Below are 20499 nucleotides of genomic sequence, written 5' to 3' on the forward strand. Positions count from 1 at the left end.
GCAAAATCTAACAAAACTAGACTTATTTTAAAAACAAGAATAATCTGGCTTTGATTATCTATGATCAAAAATGATGGTTACAATAGAGAGAAAGTTTATGTTTCAATGGAAAACTATAACTTGGCCAGGCATGGTGGAACATGCCTCTAATTCCAGCACTTTGGGAGGCCAGGAGTTCAAGACCAGCCTGGGCAACATGGTGAAACCCCATCTTTACTAAAAGTGCAAAAATTAGCTGGGCATGATTGTATGTGCCTGTAGTTTCAGCTAATCAGGAGCCTGAGGAGGGAGGCTTGTTTGTACCTAGGAGACAGAGGGTGAAGAGAGCTGAGCTTGCACCATTGCACTCCAGCCTCCACGACAGAGCCAGACCCTGTCTCAAAAATTTTTTTAAATAAGAAAACTATAGGCCTTGAGGGTTATCAGATTCTAGTCTTGTTTCTTGTCTTTGGGCTATTTTTACTGTTTGAAAATGATCCTGCCATCTAATGAATTTTGTTTCACGATGATACTTGTGGAACAAGAAGCCAAGTATTGTCTCCCCTACTAATGTATCTATTGTCACTTAATTCGAAGGCCTCCAACCCTGAACAAAGTTAGAAGAGGAAGGTTTTGCTCCCCAGAATGCATAAACAAATTGTGATACATTCATGCAATGGAACACTATTTAGCCATAGAAAGGAACAAGCTATCAACTCACACAAAGACATGAATGAATCTTTCATACACATTGCTAAGTGAAAGAAGATGCTCTCAGGAGAATCCACACAGTGTGACATCATTTAATGAGATTCTGGAGAAGGGAAACTGCACAGATGGGAAGGCTTTGGCTGCATGGGGTGGGGATTTGAAGAATTCCATATATACTTTAATAGTGAATACCTGCCACTATGCATTTGTCAAAACATACAGAATTCTAATTAAATAATACTATTCAAGATATGGAGTATCCCAGCACAGAGTACATAGTGTGAAAAATAATTTAACTATGCTACAAATTACTATGGTTTGGATGTGGTTTGTCTTTGCAAAAACTCATGTTGAAATTTAACCCCCAATGTGGCAGTGGGTGGAGGTGGGGCCTAGTGGAAGTTGTTTGGATTATGGAGATCGATCACTCATGAATAGATTAATGCCCTCCCATGGGGGTGAGTTCTGTCTGCTCTCACAGGAATGGATTAATTCCTCCAAGAGTAGATAGTCAAAAAGAGTCTGTATCCTTGGCTTCCCTCTTGCTTTCCCTCTTGCTGTGAACTCTGGTGCACCCCTTGCTCCCTTTCCACTTTCCACCATGAGGTGAAAAAGACTGAGGCCCCACCAGATGCAACTGCTCAGTCTTGGACATTCCAGCCACCAGCATTGTGAGCCAAATGAAACTTCTTTACTTACAAATTACCCTGCCTCAGGTATTCTGTTATGGAAGCACAAAATGGACTAAGACACAAATGTTGGAAAAAACTCACTGAAGGTGTAGGGAAAATGGTGCTGACCTAAGTCTCTTTGAAAATGAATAGAATCTGTAGGCTGAAGGCAAATGAACTATACTTCATCATTGGATTCCATTTTATAAAGTTCTTTCCAACAGGGATAATTGTGAACACTTGTAAAACCACAGTATCTGTATCTGGAATCAAACAATCAGTTACATAAGTCATAGATTGTAGGAACCAGGTCTATCACTGTTGAAGTGGGAGGTTACAAATTAGCAAGGGGAGAAGGGTAGAAAGATTCATGTAATAGATCAGAGGTGAAGACATCAATGTAAACTTATGTCTAGTTTAATACAGATACATACAGTTCAACATTGAAACCTTTGAATTGGGTGTGTATAGGTAGGTGACATACACACATATACTTCCTAGCATTGCTAATAAGGGACAAGACACAATGTGCTCACTTAACAGCCAGATATAAGTTTTCCTACCATTCTGAAAGGAATCAGGCTCTTTGAAGAAGTGTCTGATACTAGAACTGGGACAGTAAATATATGAGCCAGGATAATCTTGAAGTATCAGAAAGTAAGTACTAAAAGAATATTGAAATACGTCAAAGAAAAATTGGAGCCAATAAAAAGAGCTACTGATTACCAACACAGGAATGAATTGTGTAACATAATGCTGTAGTGTTTAATACTAACTAAAGCTTCAGGTAATTATCTAGGTGTCTGTATTTGTATATGTAGGTGAATAAGCAAATTGAGTTGAATAGAATATCTCCTTTGCAAAAGAATTCCAAATAATTGATGTAGACCCTCAGCCATCAAGAAGGCGGAGCTAACTCCTCACTCCATGAGTATGGGCTTTACATACGTGTAAACTTATTTATCATATTTTTTTCTTGTGCTGTGGCTGTGTCCTGGGTTCCTTCTCTAAAATTCTGTTCACCTTAGACCAGGAAAAAAAAAAGTTACCTTACAGACTCTGTTTCAATTCATGGCTAAATATTTTTTAAAAAGTGACTTTGCAAAAATATGTTCCAATGGCAAATTGATTCATTGTGATTGGATCACTTATTCCAAATACTTCTTGTCTTTATTTTGTTCCAGTGCCTACCTTTTAGCCATGATACACCAGAATCAAGTATTGGCCACTGGGAAAAAATATTCAAAGAAAGAAAGAATGTGAACTGAACTTGCAACCAACATGATTCAATCTTTCACCACAACACTTTCTAAAACAGAAGAATTTAAAAGGATATTCAGAGTCAATCTCCTCAATGAGGCTTTGCAGAAAATGAGGAAACTAGAGAAACAAAAATGGCGGGAGTTTCTATGGGTGATTTTAGATGTTTCTATGTTTTACGGGGAAAAAAATCAATCTACCTTTTAAAGAATCACAAAGAATTATTGGAAACCTAAACTGTGGAATGTTTCCAAACTTATTTAAACTTCTATGTAATTATGTTCATATGGCTAGTCAAGAAGTCGATGATTTTTTAAAAATGTGTGCCTTATTTGTGTAATAAAACACACAATGAATAATTAACACTCATAGAAAAACATGTTAAACCTTGTGAAACGAAAATAAATCTTGGGGACCCAAAATCACTAAGCCAAAGGGAAAAGTCAAGCTGAGAACTGCTTAGTGCAAATCTACCTCCCATTCTATCCAAAGTCACCCATCTGCTCACCGAGATAAATGCATATCTGATTGCCTCATTTGGAAAGGGTAATCGGCACCTCAAAAGAACGAAACCATTTATCTTTATCTACCTATGATCTGGAAGCCCCCGTCTGGACTTCTCTTCAAGTTGCCTCACCTTTCAGGACTGATCCAATGTATGTCTTACACATAATGATTGCAATATATATCTTATGCATAATGGTTGATGTCTCATGTCTCCCTGAAATGTATAAAACCAAGCTGTGCTCCTACCACCGGGGGCACATGTTGTCGGGCCCTCGTGAAGCTGCATCACGGGGGCGGGCACCCTCAAATTTGGCAAACTAAACTCCCTAAAAAATCTGAGACCTGTCTCAGATTTTCGGGGTTCATACAGGTAATGTAGGACGTTAATGTTTGTAAAACAGACACTATTCTATCTACTATTAAAACTATACTGCCAATTAACCTTAGATTTTCTCCACAAAATAAAAAATGATGAGGTACAAATAATATATTTAAACTTAAATAATGTAGCAAGTTCTAATATGCCTACCTTTCATTTTTAAATACTGTTTTGACTACTTTAAGGCTGTAAGAAAAATGAGTAATTTAAAACATGAATAAAAATGTTTACAGGGGGTGGACATGTTTTCTCCAGCCTCAGGCTTGGGGTGACTTGAAAGACCCCTGCCCATCCCCAGCGATCATCCCAGCTGTCCTGATGGTGGCTCTATGCATTTCTACTTTCTCTATGTGAAGATCAAACTCCAGAAACAAACCCAAATCTTACAATATGTTATGACACGCTATGATGATGAGCAGCCAAAGTCTCAAGCAAGGGATGCTTCTGAAAACAAGGCTTGTAGAATATAATGTGTGGAAGTAAAGCCAGTATCGGAGTTCCTTCCTCTGCACACGGGGAGCAGACAGGAAGCTTTTGCCTCACCTTCCTCACATGGCCTGCAGCCATGTACCCCCAGGTCAGACCTAAGGAGAATGAAACTTTGGTGTTCACTGTGGACACACTACCAGGTGCTCCAAAGCCATGGCCTCTCCTCAGGTGGGTCCTGTGGAGAACAAAGCTCTGGTTCTAACCCTAACCCTGTCCCTAGACTTTGACTCTGACCCTAAAGCCTGATCCATACCCTGGTCCCTAATTCTGACCCTGACTTTGACCCTGACTTTTATCTTGACCCTGACCATGACCCCACCTCTAACCATACTTCCAGCCCTGACCCTGACCCAGACCCTAATTCTAACCCTAACCCTATTATCATCTTTACAATCTAACTCTAATCTTACCCTCCAGTGCTAAACAGCTGTACCCAAAAGCACTTTTGGATTATTTAACTCCATTTCCTTGAATTCTCCAAGGACATCCTAAAGGAGACGCCATTATGTATTTGCAGTCCCTCTGAGTGGCATGCTTTAGATAGGAAGTTCTAATACTTTGCAAGACATAAGAAGTTTGAAGGGTGATAGCACTGGGTTGTTAGGAATGCATGCTGGCATTCACGATAGTCATTGGCACTGTTCTCCAAATATTTTCAGTTCATTTTTTATGAATGCATTCTGACTGTTCCATCCCACCTACTTAAATTTTTGTATGGCCACATGATTTCTTCTTCTTCTTCTTTTTTTTTTTTGCCATTGCAGGTGAGAAGAAATAATATGTGACTTCTTCAGGAGAAATCTCCAAGAAACAGAGTTCTATCCAGCATGCTTTTTGTCTTTTCTAGAGCAATGGGGATCTTATTGATGGTACCTCCTTCCGCCTCGATTCCTGTGTTAGGACGACACAGCACAGAGCGACCTCTCACCTGACCCATGATGAGATGCAAATAAATGAGGAAGAAGATTTTTGAGCCACTGAAACTTGGAGGCTGTTTGTCACTGTCACACTAGCCCCACTGACTGATGCAGGGCTGAAGAATGAGTCAGAACGGGGTCTGGACATGTGAAGTGCACTCCTCCAGGAGAAGTAAAATTCAAGTCTTGTTGTAAAGGTTAACAGTGAGCACGATGTGTTATTAGGGTGAGTGTGGGATACATAAGGTATGTCAAATGAGAATAATGAGAGACTTAACTTGAAAAGACAGTGCTAATTTGGACTGTGGAGAGATTCCAATGTCCTACTTAGCATTTGAGACTGTGGTGGCTGAACAAACTCATTAAGAACCCTCAATGAAGGCTTGTGATAAATCTCCGAGGGTGTCTAATATCCCAATTATTTATCCTAGAAAGGGCAGAGTCCTTCACCCCATTCTAGGGAGACTTCCAAAAGAAAAAAGACCTGCATTTCTCCAACAACTCACATCGAGACACTTTTCTGCACTTCTGAGCTGTGGCTAACACTCCTCACCTTTCATTCTGTCCTCAGTGTTTTGGGAAAACACCTTTAACTCCCTATGACTTATAGGTTAATAAGTGGCCCTTATAATTCCGTCCAGAGATAGAAAAGACTAATGATGAGGGAGTCTGAGCTCACAGCAGCAAGCGGGCATGTGTGCTCTGCAGCCACGTGGCTCATCTGCTAGAGTACTGCATACGATGTTCTGCAACATTGCTTAACACAACGGGACTCTCTCCCAACCCAGAGGGTTTAATTGTTCACCTACTTCTTTTTCTGCCCTCTTGGGCTTCTAAAATGAAAAGAGCCTTGGGGTGATAAAGTGAGTCAAAGAGGTGCCAAGTGTGTCACAGCAAAATAAAGATCCCTAAAAAATCCCTGGCCTAAGACGACAGCCTTGGCTGAGTAGGTCTAAATGTGCTGACAGTGGACATGGGAGCATGAGGGTGGTCACAATGTCCACAAAGAACTTCCACGCAGATTACAAGAAAAGAGAGAGGAATGGAGATGGCAGCACGAGTCCCTATCATAAAAGCAGATCTTTTGAGATCAGTTATATTTATTCTGACAACAATTAGAGACAGAAACCAAAGTTAAGCCTGAGGTGACAATTAATTGGGCAATAAACCAGAGGCACATGTGGTATAGACAGATTTAAACATTTCTCCCTTATATTAATATAAATACTAAAATAATATCATATAAATATAAACACTTGGATTGACAGTAGTATTTTTTTTTTTTTTTGAGACGGAGTTTCGCTCTTGTTGCCCAGGCTGGAGTGCAATGGCACGATCTCGGCTCACCGCAACCTCCGCCTCCTGGGTTCAGGCAATTCTCCTGCCTCAGCCTCCTGAGTAGCTGGGATTACAGGCACACGCCACCATGCCCAGCTGAATTTTTTTTGTATTTTTAGTAGAGACGGGGTTTCACCATGCTGACCAGGATGGTCTCGATCTCTTGACCTCGTGATCCACCCACCTTGGCCTCCCAAAGTGCTGGGATTACAGGCTTGAGCCACCGCGCCCGGCCTACAGTAGTATTTAAAGGAGATCTCACAAACCGGTTTGGTTTTGAAGGTTAGTACTAATGCTAGAGAATTCATTTTGCTCCAGACAGAGAAAGAGAGGAATTTCTTGGGTCCCTTCAGGAATGCGTCTGGCTTTGCCTCATCTTGTATGTTTGAACTATGCATATGGCAGAAGAAAACATGAGGATTTCACAGATTTAAGGTGTGAAAAGTCACTGGGCGCTTTAAGGAGCCCGGGATTCTTCTGCTGGAAAAATAAGTTTGTTGAGACAAAATGAGTTGGAGAAAGTTGTTATTGAAGTGAAACAGAATTGCTTTTAATAATCTGCTTATTACCCTCACCCTCACCCCCACTGCTACCCCCACCTTAACCTCTAACCCTAAACCCTAACCCCCTAACCCTATCCCTACCCCTCTACCAATCCCTAATCCTACTCTTTAGCCCTGACCCTTGACCCCGACCCCAAACCTCAACACCAACTCCAACCTTAACCCCTACCCCTACCCCTACCCCAACCTTAACCCTTTACATCTGCCCAGATTCTCTAGCAGAAGCAGGGACCCTTGGCTCCCAGCTGTGCACCACTGCATCTGGCCCAGGACTCCGTAGCAGTCCCCAAATAGGCACCTGAATGCCCACTGTGCCAGCCACGCAGTGGAAGCCCAGGCCCTAGTCTCACCTCCAGAACCAGGGCCCAGCGCCTGCATCAGGCTGCTCAGGGCTGAAGTGAGCTGGGACACCCAAGGTCTTCATAAGACCAAGGCTATCTCGTGCCTCCTGTCACAGAGCGAGACGCAGACCCAGCAGCACTGCACTTCCCCTCCTTCCCTCCGTGGCAGCTCGGCAACCTTCCAAGTCAGGGGCCCTTCCCTGACGACACTCCAAGCACTAAGCACTGGACTTTCACACAATGAGGCTGCACACATTATTCTGTGTAGATGCCCACCTAGGCCACTGGGAGAAAGGGTGGTAGAGGGACCCTCATGTTGCCCTGTGGTATGCATGCTCTGGTTTAAACGACTGCAAGCCATTTAAGAGAAACTCAAGCCGAAACACTACTTGTTTCCAACGTTTTGTCGGCAGAGGATTTACAATGTACACTCCCAAACAAGCTAGCCACAGAGCACGCTGGCTACTTCCCCTCTTAAGTCGCTCTGAGGGCCTCCGCATCAGTCCTAGAATTGGAAGATTGGTGGAGAAGAGCTGGGGTGTTGATGGGGTACTGGATACTTGCTGGACACCAGCCTCCCCTCACCTAAGCTTACAGACAGCCCTGATCCCGCCTGACCAAATCAGACCTTGTAACGCACACAGCTCTCGATAGCAGGACTTATAGATGCAAAACTCTAAGGCAAAGGATTGTCGCAACTCCTTGGTGTCTCAAGGAACTAAAACACTGCCTAGCACAGGCGCACCATCAACCTTATCACTAAATACACCTCTATATTTTATTCATCTTTGATTGTGGAAATGATGTGATAAACACATTGGACTAAAGACCTTTGAGATCTCTTTATGGGATCCTATCTGGTGGACCCCCAGATCTGCCAACACAGAGAAGGCATCCGTAAATATTTGCAGGACAGAGGCCAGACAAAACTGTCTCGCTCAGCCTCAAAGTGGCCTGGCAGCCACAGGAATGGCCATGTGGGGTCTGGCCTGTACAATGAGTCAAGCTTTCAGCTTGAGGCACCCCACTGCACCCACAAAACCAAGTTGTGCCTAACAGAGAAAACTCAGCCAGCCTACTCTCCCTAATGAAAGATTCTCCCCAGGGCCTGAAAACTTGGGGGGATAACTCCTCCCTCCTCAGGCCTGCAAGGTACAAGACCACTTGCACCAGCAGCGTGGGTCAGCAAGAGAGCAGAAACCAGAAGAGGGCAGGCTGGAAGACGAGTACTCCCTGAAGATCAAGAGAGAGGCTGTCTAGGTACCACGTAGCAGTTCCAGTCAGACTGGAATGCTTCCCATTTACAGGAGACTAGAAAACCCCTGCCTTGCCCTCACTTGGGGCTGATGCCATTTTAGGCCTCATCTGGTCTGCACCCAGGTATTCCTTAAAACAGCATGTTGCTCCACACTGCCTCGGGTTGCTGGTGCTCTCAGGGTTTGAACCAATAATAGAGCCTTGCCCCAATATCCCAGGTAATAACCCAAGAGTGATATCTGCCTGACACTCGTCCTTTTCCACCCTCCATATCCAAGCGATCATCAAGGATACAAGCTGGCCAGGCAAGGTAGCCCCCGCCCGTAAGCCCAGCACTTTAGGAGGCTGAGGCGTGTGGATCACCTGAGGTCAGGAGTTCGAGACTGGCTTGGCCAACATTGAAAAACCCTGTCTCTACTAGAAATTCAAAAATTAGCCAGGCGTGGTGGCAGGCGCCTGTAATCCCAGCTACTCTAGAGGCTGAGGCAGGTGAATTCCTTGAAACTGGGAGGCAGAGGATGCAGTGAGCTGAGATCACACATTTCACTCCAGCCTGGGTGACAGAGCAAGACTCTGTCTCAAAGAAAAGAACAGAACAGAATAGTATCGTTTTGCTGCCAGCAAAGGGGTCTTGTCCCAGACCCCAACAATGGGATTTTGGATCTCACACGAAATAGAATTTATGGTGAGCCGCAGAGCCTAGTGACGTTGGGAGAGTTTATTAGCCACTACTAAGTTACAGAGCAGGGAGTCCTCAGAAAGCAAGAGGAGGAACGCACATGCTTTAAAAAAAAATTTTTTTTTGAGACTGAGTTTTACTCTAGTCACAGTGACATGATCTCAGGTCCCTACCACCTCTGCTTCCTGGGTTTAAGGATTCTCCTGTGTCAACCTCCCAAGTAGCTGGGATCACAGGTGTGCACCACCATGCCCAGCCAATTTTTTTGTATTTCTTTTCCATTTTAGTTTATTTTATATTTTTATTTATTTAATTTTTTTTATTCCATCCCTGTAGAGACTGCTAAAAATTGCCAATGCAGACTACATTTCCAGTCGTCATGGCGGGGTAATGGGAAAAGTTTTCAATTAGCAATAATTGCGCCTTGGATAAACCTCATTGGCTTCAATACTGCCATTGTGCAAAGCTATATTTTTGTATTTTTAGTAGAGACTGGGTTTCGCCATGTTGGCCGTGCTGCTGTCCAACTCCTGGCCTCAAGTGATCCGCCCTCCTCGGCCTCCCAAAGTATTGGGATTACAGGTGTGAGTACTTAATGTTTACATTAATAACTTATATAAGTAAACTTAATAACCTATATAAGTAAACATTAAGTACTCACACCTGTAATCCCAGCACATTAACGTACAAACAGGATTACTTAATGTTTGTTTATATAGGTTATTAAGAACAGTGTTGTCTTTTACAAAGGATTGTGATCAGTTTGTATCAGGCTATTAGTATTGTTACTTTTCTTTTCTTTTTTTTTTTTTTTTGAGACGGAGTTTCGCTCTTGATACCCAGGCTGGAGTGCAATGGCGTGATCTCGGCTCACCGCAACCTCCGCCTCCTGGGTTCAGGCAATTCTCCTGCCTCAGCCTCCTGAGTAGCTGGGATTACAGGCATGCGCCACCATGCCCAGCTAATTTTTTGTAGTTTTTTAGTAGAGACGGGGTTTCACCATGTTGACCAGGATGGTCTCGATCTCTTGACCTCGTGATCCACCCGCTTCGGCCTCCCAAAGTGCTGGGATTACAGGCTTGAGCCACCGGGCCCGGCCCGTATTGTTACTTTTCTATGTTACTATTGATTTTAACAATAACTTATGAGTGTACTATTATCTTTAAAGTAAAACTTATTTTTAAATTAAGAATGCTTTTTGCTTAAAGTACTGGTATATTTTTATAAGTTTTGGGTCTTTATTTAGTTATTAACTTGTTCCTGCAACCATAAATATTTTATAGCCAAGGATGCTCAAGTCCTAAATATATAATCCAACAAACTTAACTTGTGTGTGTGTGTGTGTGTGTGTGTGTGTGTGAGAGAGAGAGAGAGAGAGAGAGACAGGGTCTCACTCTGTATTCTAGGCTTGAGTGCAGTGGTGTGATCATGGCTGGCTCACTGAGGCCTCAAACTCCTGGGCTCAAGCGATCCTCCTGCCTCAGCCTCCTGGGTAGCTGGGACCACAGGCATGTGCCACCATGCCAGCTAATTTTTATATTTTTTGTAGACATGAGGGTCTTGCTATTTTCCCAGTCTGGTCTTGAACTCCTGATCTCAAGTGATCCTCCCGCTTTGGCCTTCCAGAGTGCTGGGATTACACTTGTGAGCCCTGCACCCTGACCAGATTTAACTTTTTCTAAAGCTTTTATTTAAAATAAAGTCACTGTGGTTAAGATGCCTATGCCAGTTTTGCATTTTAAGTGTGAAGACTATGTTGAGTGAATTTTTCCATAAGTTGTAAAATGTACATCCATGTTTATTTCATTCCTATGGTTTCCAATTAATTGTCCCTTCTTCCTGTTTAGAAAAACCTGGGCTAGTAGGTTCCGTGTCAGTTTGCATTTCCAGAACCATGGCGCTGAACACTCTGTGCTCGGACATTAAGTGGTGCAGTGGGACGGCCACCAGAGGGCGCGTGTCCTCCGCCAGTCTGTGAGAGCGAGGGCCTTGCAGTGTCCCCGGCCACCAGCAGAGGGCGCGCTGGAGTAAGGTGGCATAACTGCCTAATAGCCAAGCTCCTCTAACAAACAGAAGCCCCGCCTTTATATAGGCTTACAACTTGAGATGTTACACGTGAAAGGGTCTTGAGTTTACAGTTTTAGAAATTACATGTGAAAGGGTCTGGTCCATGGAGTAGGCATGGGGTGGGGGTTTGAACTTGTTTAAGCTACAACAATGCCTTCCGGAAAGATTCCCCCACACCATGCCTGCGATCTATAGGAGGGCGATTAAGGTGGTGCACGGTCGGCCAGCCTTTACTTCTATTGAAATGCAGTGTGGAAGTCAAGGGGGAGGTGATCTTAGATGCTTGGGTTTCCTTCCTCACCAGGCCACCTCCTCCCTGCACATGGCCACTCTCCCCCATGGGCTACTTTCCAGTCTCACTCATAATCGCTCTGAGCAACTGTGGAAAGAAGACAGCTATGGAGCCTCTCCCTTGTCCAAGTCACTCTGCTGAGAGAACTGCATAACTCATCCCACTGAATCCTGGACCACCCTGGGAAGAATACCTCTGCCCCTGTATTTCAGACAAAGACTATAAGGCAGTTGGGCACAGTGGCTCACACCTATAATCCCAGCACTCTGGGAGACCAAGGCAGGTGGATCATGAGGTCAGGAGTTCAAGACCAGCCTGGCCAAGATGGTAAAACCCTGTCTCTACTAAAAACACAAAAATTAGCCAGGCGTGGTGGTGGGCACCTATAATCCCAGCTATTCAGGAGGCTGAGGCAGGGAGTTGCTTGAACCCAGTATCAGGTCTCCATATGCAAACCTGGAGCCTGAAAATCTGAAGTCCTGCTTACCTCCTGATCATCTCCCATCCTCTACCTGCTTTTGCCATTGTGCCTGATCACCCAGTGGAGCTTCCCTGGAGAAGCCCCTCACCCAACCCTGCCATCTTAACTGCTCTTAAGATAATGTGAATACCTCTCACTCATCCTGTCATCCTAATGCTCTTCTGCCTCACCCCCAGCCGCCACTGTAACTAAACTCATGGTAATGTATACTCCTTGCCCCTACCCCACCACTGTAACTGATCGTACTCTCTGTAGCTTTCCACTGCCCACCCCAAACCTATAGAACCAACTCCTATCCCACTGCCCTTTGTTAATGCCCTTTTCGGCCTTAGCTGACCTGCACCCAGGTAAATAAACAGCCATGTTGCTCACACAAAGCCTGTCTGGGGGGGCCTCTTCATTCAAAGCACAAATTTTCAACACCCAGGAGGCAGAAGTTGCGGTAAGCCAAGATCACACCACTGCGCTCCAGCCTGGGCAACAGAGTGAGATTCTGTCTCAAAAATAAAAATAAAAATAAAAATAAAAAACAAAGACTATGAGGCTAGCAGGGCTGTGACCAAGCACCTGACCCAAGCTTTGTCGGCAGTAGCTGAATTGGAACTAGGTTCTCATGTTCACAGTGTGTGATGAGGGCCTCCTGATTACAAGATCCAAAGTGTGACTGGCACTTCCATTAACATGTATATATATTTGTCTGGAATCTATGTATGAGCATTTTCATGTGTCAAATTTTGCTAGGAGTTTCACATATTATCTTTTATCATAGCCACAAAATTCTGTGCTCTTCAGTATAAATACTTGCCTTTTTATAGTTGAAAGTTGGAGATGCAGGTGATTTTCCACACAGCCAGCAGCTAAAATATTCCAAATGTGGTTTTCACCATGCGTTGGGATTTACTCAGGGCAGCTGTCAAAATATGAGGGAAATATTAGGGAAAGCTAGAAGATTATAGTCTCTAACCTAAAAATATATAAAATTAGCCATATCAATTTGAAAAAGTCCAGTTTCTTTGTGCGATAACAGTATAAAACATGTTATTTTTTATCAAAATTTGAAATAAGTTGGGAACCTCTGCAGCTCAGCCGCTGGCTGATGCACTGGAGCAATGTTGCACTCCAGCCTTCTCACTTCTGTGTCCTAATTTCTTCCCAGGTACTCCTGCTGAGTTTGAGCCTCAACAAGGAACTCAAGGAAGTGCCAATTAAAACACTGAAGTATCTTTGCCTGCCTGGCTTCCAAGATGAAAAAGACCGATAAAGTTTACTGTTGGTGAAAGCTACAGGCACTCTCTTGCTAACTCTCGACCCTCACTAATCCTGACCGCATGACACTCTTCCCACAATCCCTCAGGTATGTCCCATTTCTGCTCAATTTTATCCTTCAAACTTCTAACCTTTAATACTCTAAATACAAAACCAACCTATGGGCAATCTCATCCCCAATTGAATACTAAATTACACTAGGAAATGAAATCACAAGAACAGAAAGGCATAGATCAATGTCTAGCATAATTATACAATTAATAATGCTCAACAAAATAATCATAATTTGATACTAAGACATATTTGAAGGATTACAGACCATGATCACTACATCCTTTTGTCAGAAAATCAAGCTGGTTTTGCACAGTAAAGCCATCCCTGCAAACAAACATCAAATAAGCAGAACCAAGTAGCCCAGGTACCCATCTCCGTAGATGCAGGAAATACTTTCCACAAAGCCAACACCATTTCATTATAAAAACACCCAACACACTAGGGATAGGAATTTCTGTTAACACAGCAATCAGCCTCTATGCCAAATCCATAACTAGAACCATCTCCATTGTTAGGGCCACGTATGACAAAAAACACAGCTAACATCATAAATAATGGGGAAAAGTTAAAAAGCTCTTCCTCTAAGATCTGGAAGAAGTTTGGCTACTTTTACCACTTTTATTCATCATAGTACTGGGAGAGCAATTAGACAGGAGAATGCAATAAAAGGCAACCAAATTTCAAATTGTCTCTGTTTGCAGGTGAAATGATCACATATATATAGAGAGAAAACTCTAAAGATTCTACCAGAAAAAAAAAAACCCACTTGAAATAAATAAGTTTGCTAAAATTGAAAGACACAATATCAATATACAAAAATGAGTAGCACACCCATGTGCCAATAGTGAAACACCTAAGAAAGAAATCAAGAAAGCCACTTCATTACAGTAGCTACTACCTCCACCAAAAAACGATACCTAGAGATGAACTTAATAAAAAAGGTGAAAGATCCCACAATGAAAACTATTAAAGATAGATAAAAGCTATTAAAGCAGACACATTTAAATGGAAGGATATCCCATGTCCAAGCACTAGAATATTGTTAAAATATCTATATCACCCAGTGGGATCTACAGAATGAGCACAATCCCATTAAATTACAAAATACATTCTTCATAGAAATAGAAAAAAAAAATCCTAAAATTTACATAGACATGCAAAATACCTCAGACAAAAGAATCTTGCATGAAAAGACAAAAGCTGGAAGCATCACACTACCTAATTTCAAAATACGCTACAGACCTATAGTAACCAAAACAGTATGGAACTGGCCCAAGAAAAGGGGCCAGGGAGAGACAGAGATAGATAGAGATAGATGAATGACAGACAGACGTAGACAAATGAAACAGAATAGAGAACCCAGAAATAAATTCACGCATTTACTGTCTACTTATTTTTAACAAAGGCACCAAAAAGACACCTTCAGGAAGGACAGTCTCTTCAATAAAATGTGCTAGGAAAACATAGCACCCACAGGTACAAGAATAAATCTAGACCGTTATCTTACCGTATACAAAAATCTACTCAAAATAAAGATTTAAATGTAGGACCTGAAACTATAAAACTACCAGAGAAGGAAAAATAGGATAAATGTTTCATGAAATTGGTTAGGACAAGGGATTTTCAAATAGACATCAACAGCACAAGCAACAAAAACAAAAACAGACAAAGTGTAATCACACTAAGTGTAAAGGCTTCTGCAAAGCAGAGGAAGAAATCAGTAGCATGAAGAAACCATCCGGGAAATGGAAGAAAGCATTGCAAACTATGCATGAGGCAAGGAGTTAATACACAAAACGTGCAATGAACTCAAACTACTCAAAAACAAAAGCACAAATAATCTGACTTAAAAATCAGAAAAAGATTTACCCAAAACCTTTGTTCCCCACTGTTATTTCCCCAACTTCTTTTCCACCTTTGGCCTGCTCCCTCTCGCCAGCCCTTCTCTTCCTCCATCTACTCCAAAAGTTTTCCACCATTTTCCCCCACTGTCATTTCGGAAAGCCTTCTCTTTGCTCCCGCTCACTGCTGTTTTCGCCATTCATCTACCCAAAACTTTTCTTCACTGTTTTTCCCCACCGTCTTTTCTCCCTATCCCTGGCCACGTTTTTCTCCCCCCTCCTGCTCTCATCGCCCCCTTTCGCTCCTTCATCTACACAAAAACACTTACCCATCTCTTCTCAAAGCCTTCCCCCCACCCCTGCTGCCCACCACCTCTTTTTCCCCCTCACATGCCCAAAACTGTTTTCCCATCGTCTTTCCCCGCTCCTTGCCACCCTCTTTCCCATCTCAATCTACCCAAAAACATCTACCCATCCTCTTTTCACAAACCCTTCTCCTCCTGCCTGACACCCATTTTGTCCTCCAGATACCCCAAACTATATTCCCCATCGTCTTTTTCCCAACCCCCTCTCCCGACTCCTGCTCACCACCTTTATCCTTCTCCCACTTGCCACCCTCTTTTCCCCCTCCATCTACTTAAAAACTTTCCTCCTGTCTTTTCACAAAACCTTCTCTGCCTCCTGCTCGCTATTCTCTTCCCCCTCCCTCTCTGCACCCCTTTTTCTCCTCCCACTTGCCACCCTCTTCCCCCCACCTCCATCTACCCAAAATCGTTTTAACCACCCTCTCCTTTCCCCGTCTTTCTTCTCTTCCAATTGTTTTCGCAAATCTTCTCTCCCTCCTGCTCACACCCCTGTTCCCTGCTCACCATCCTTTTTTTCTTCCTCTCATTTGCCAGAGTGTGAGACTCCATTAAAAAAAAAAAAAAAAAAAGGAGACTGTTAAATGTGCATAGATATCTTCATTAGTCATCTATTTTCTGTTTTCCACATATCTTGAAAGGCAGGAGACTCTGTCTAAAAAAAAATTGCAAAAAAAATTCCTTTTTTTCTTTTTTCTTGAGAGTGTCCTGCTCAGTCGCCCAGGCTAGAGCGCAGTGGTGCAATCTTGGCTCACGGCAACCTCCGCCACCTGGGTTCAAGCCATTCTCTCGCCTCAGCCTCCTGAGTAGCTGGTATTACAGGCACCTGCCACCATGCCTGGCTATTTTGCATATATTTTTCACATTAGCCAGGTGCAGTGCTGCACACCTGTAGTCCCAGCTACTTTGGGGGCTCAGGCATGAGGGTCACTTGAACCCAGGAGGTGGAGGTTGCAGTCAGCCGAGATCTCACCACTGCATTCCAGCCTAAGTGACAGAGCAAGACCCTGTCTCTAAAAAAATTGTTTTAAATTGCTCTTGGAATTATGATTCATATATATTCCCTATGGTTTCCAGGGTATCAAGAAAAAAAAAAAAAGGAGGCAGAAAGAGGAGAAGAAAAGGAAAAACTGAGCAAGAATGGAAGAAGGACGGGGTGCAGTGTCTCATACCTGTAATCCCAGCACTTTGAGAGGCCAAGCCTGGCCTTTTTGTGATTGTTTTTTAGATAATCAGCTATTGTTAGTGTTAATGTATTTTATGTGTGGCCTAAGACAAGTTTCCTTCTTTTAACATTGCCCAGGGAAGCCAAAAAATTGGATATGCCTGCTTTACGTCAAAATAAATGAAAAGACAATCTACATTTGGAATGCCTAAAAACACTAACAGCTATGCAAAAAACTTGAGACTGCACACACATACCCCACACACACCACACACCACACATAGAATTTCCACCTCACACTGCACCCGTAACATGCCCACCTCACACACCACACACATACCTCATATACACCAACACAAATTTTCTAAATACCGCTGTAGGCAACCTCTAGCCATAGGGTTCGTAATATCCGGGGGGCGGGGCCCATGGGATATAGCTCGCCCTATGGCGGGGGCTGTGGGCAGGTGCCTGTAATTTCAGCTACTTGGGAGGCTGAGGCAAGAGAATTGAGAACACTTGGTTTTCTCCCCTTCATTAGGGTTCAGAATTAAAAGTCCACCTTCACAGGCAGTAAGATAATATAGATAAGTGACACCATCACCCTGTTTCAGATGTTAACATGTCTAGGGGGGTTAGGGGTGATTTCAGACCACATAACCTTGTGCCACACAGTGGAATTCCCGGGCCCGAGGGAGACATTTGATTGACATATTGTGATCTTCTCACTGAGGGTAAAGGCAGTCTTGTTTCATTTTGGATTCTTTCTTCTGTTGATATCTTATGAAGGCACTTTGAATTTCCAAGCATATAATAATTTTTGGTTAGCTTTTAATCATTGACTTCTAGCACAATTCTGTGATCAGACACCTGCTGCGAAAGTGAAAAAAATCATTTCTGGAGCAAGGGAGTTTTGCTGCGCTGCTCAGGCTGGTCTTGAACTCCTGGCCTCAAGCGATCCTCCCGCCTTGGCCTCCTGAAGTGTTAGGGTTACAAGAATGAGTCACTATACCTGGCCACTTTTTTAATGGAGAAGAGTCCAAGAAACACTATCTCTGATAAAAACACCAGCTAAACTCTTGAAGTGTCACTTTTTTTCACTCTCCATTTTTTCCCTTTGTCTCTTAACATCAAATTGCATTGAATGCCTCTAGATACAGCTTTCCAATTCTCCTCCTTTTTTTTTTTTTTCCTGAAGATAGAATATTGCTCTATCCCCCAGGCTGGCATGCAGTGGAGCGATCTCAGCTCATTACAACCTCTGCCTCCTGGGTTCAAGCAATTCTCATGACTCAGACTGCCCCGAGTTCCTGGGATTACAGGCGCCAGCCACCATGCCTGGCTTATTTTTGTATTTTTAGTAGAGACAGGGTTTCACCATGTTGGCCAGGCTGGTCTCGAACTTCTAACCTCAAGCACATGCCTGTGATCCCAACTACTTGGGAGACTGACACAGGAGAATAGCTTGTACCCAGGAGGTGGAGGTTGCAGTGAGCCGAGATGACACCATTGCACTCCAGCCTAAGTGACAGAGTCAGACTCTGTCTCTAAATAAATAAATAAATAATGAATGAATGCTTTTTTTTTTTTCTGCCACCCCAGACTTCGGGAAAAGGAGTTGGGAGCTGTGCCTGAGGATCCCAGCGTTTGCCCTCAATTGCAAACAGATTGGAGTGTCTCTTAGCTCAGGAGTTTGTGCTGCTCAAGAGTTGCACAAACACAAAGTTGAGAAACACTGCTTGCTGTGTAAAAGGCAAAGGACACACCAGTTGTCCTCTAAAGTGGAGACATTTCTGTTCTATGCTGGGCTAAGATCTCGGAGAATGCAGGCAGGGAACAAGTTTTGCCGGTTTCCCAATGAGAGACCCCCTGTGGTAAGAGAGGCTCTTCTCTCCCTACCTGGTGAGTTACTTCATCTCTTTGGTATTCAATTTTCTCATGTTTAAAATTAGGGAGCCAGGCACCATTGCATACACCTGTAATCCCAGCACTTTGGGAGGCCAATGTGAGCAGATCACGATGTCAAGAGATCAAGACCACCCTGGCCAACACGGTGAAACCCTGTCTCTACTAAAAATTAGCCAGGAATGGTGGCAGGTGCCTATAATCCCAGCTACTCGGGAGGCGAGGCAGGGGAATCTCTCGAACCTGGGAGGTGGAGGTTGCAGTGAGCCGAGATTGTGCCACTGCACTCCAGCCTGGGCAACAGAGTGAGACTCCATCTAAAATAATTAATTAATTAAATAAAATTAAACAGGGAAGTAAAACCACATGTCCCCTAGGATCCTTTCCTCTTAGTCTACAAGTTAATTAAAGACATTTGTTTTCTTATAAGCATAGATCCAGAAAAGTACTCAAAGTAGGTTTTCCATGTTTTCTAGAATTTTATAATTGCCCCAAGTGATGTGGGAGTATTTGGAGGAGAAGCTTGTCCTTGCTTCCTTTTTTTTTTTTTTTTTTTTTTTTTAAAGAGATGAAATGTCTCCCTGTCACCCAGGCTGGAGTGCAGTGGTACAATCCTGGATCACTGCAACCTCAAACTCCTGGCCTCAAGTCATCCTCTAATTCCAACCTCTGGAGTAGCTGGTACAACAAACCAGTACCACCATGCCCTGCTAATTTTTAAAATTATTTTGTAGAGACAGGGTCTCACTATGTTGCCCAGGCTGGTCTCAAACTCTTTGCCTCAAGTGATCCTTCTGCCTCAGCCTCCCAAAGTGCTGGGATTACAGGTGTGAGACATGGTGCCTGGACCTTCATTGCTTTTTAATAATCTTAATTACATTCTTTTGAATATCTTTGGAACTACAACGTTTTTGTCTTTTGAGGCTAGAGTTGAAGCTGATTTCCATAAATAGTCATTTTGAGTCAAGTCTTTTAAATAAAGTGAGTGGCCAGAGATGATGACACAATTTTGGCTAAAACAGTTTCTGAGAGAGCACACTGTGAACTCTAAAATGTGTGTGCCAGTCACTGGGCTACAGTTCACTCTTGCCAAACTCAGAATTGCAAATGAAAATTATTTATTTATTAATTTATTATTATTATTAGTTTTAGACGGAGTCTCACTGTCACCCAGGCTGGAGTGCAGCGGCATGATCTCAGCTCACTGCAACTTCCACCTCTGGGCTCAAGCGATTCTCCTGCCTCAGCCTCCCAAGTAGCTGGGATTACAGGCATGTACCACCACGCCTCCCTAATTTTTGTCCTTTTTTTTTTTTTGAGGTGGACTCTCGCTCTGTTGCCCAGGCTGGAGTGCAGTGACCTGATCTCAGCTCACCGCAACCTGCCTCTCCCTGGTTCAAGCCATTCTCCCTGCCTCACCCTCCCAAGTAGCTGGATTACAGGCAACCGCCACCATACCTGGCTAATTGTATTTTTAGTAGAGACAGGGTTTCACCATGTTGGCAGCTGGTCTCGAACACCTGACCTCAAGTAATCCACCCACCTCAGCCTCCGAAGTGCTGAGCCACTGTGCCTGGCCAATTTTTTCTAATATCAAAGGAATCACCAGGGTCTTCCCTTTCTTTTGATTCATTTATTGTCTTGGTTCTGAAATGTTTTTTAAAATATGGAATGCTTTATGAATTTGTGTGTCACCCTTTCACAGGGAGCATGCTCTTCTTCTCCATGTCATGCCAATTTTAGTGCATGTGCTGCCGAGACAAGGCTTCACCATGTTGGCCAGGCTGGTCTCACACACCTAACCTCAGGTGATCCGCCCGCCTCGGCCTCCCGAAGTGCTGGTATTACAGGCATGAGCCACTGTGCCTGGCTGAACTGTAAAGTTAACAATATGTTTGAAGAATTGGAAACTACTTGAGTTAGATAAGTAAGGATTTATAACCCAGACATTTGAATCACACGCTTTTTCAATTTTTTT

The 20499-nt window shown here is 43.3% G+C and overlaps 2 non-coding genes across 2 annotated transcripts; both read right to left on the minus strand.

Annotated features, from left to right (window-relative positions):
• Nucleotides 1–9418: 9418 nt before the first annotated feature.
• Nucleotides 9419–9559, minus strand: LOC116557611. The gene has a single exon (XR_004271598.1). It is a non-coding gene; the product is annotated as a U4 spliceosomal RNA (small nuclear RNA).
• A 10622-nt stretch (nucleotides 9560–20181) lies between these two features.
• Nucleotides 20182–20292, minus strand: LOC116557625. Its single transcript, XR_004271609.1, has one exon. It is a non-coding gene; the product is annotated as a U6 spliceosomal RNA (small nuclear RNA).
• Between the last annotated feature and the right edge of the window lie 207 nt (nucleotides 20293–20499).

Source organism: Sapajus apella, unplaced genomic scaffold (assembly GCF_009761245.1).
Source record: "Sapajus apella isolate SASKATOON/1434 unplaced genomic scaffold, GSC_monkey_1.0 scaffold19, whole genome shotgun sequence".
In the NCBI taxonomy this organism is placed as follows: domain Eukaryota; kingdom Metazoa; phylum Chordata; class Mammalia; order Primates; family Cebidae; genus Sapajus; species Sapajus apella.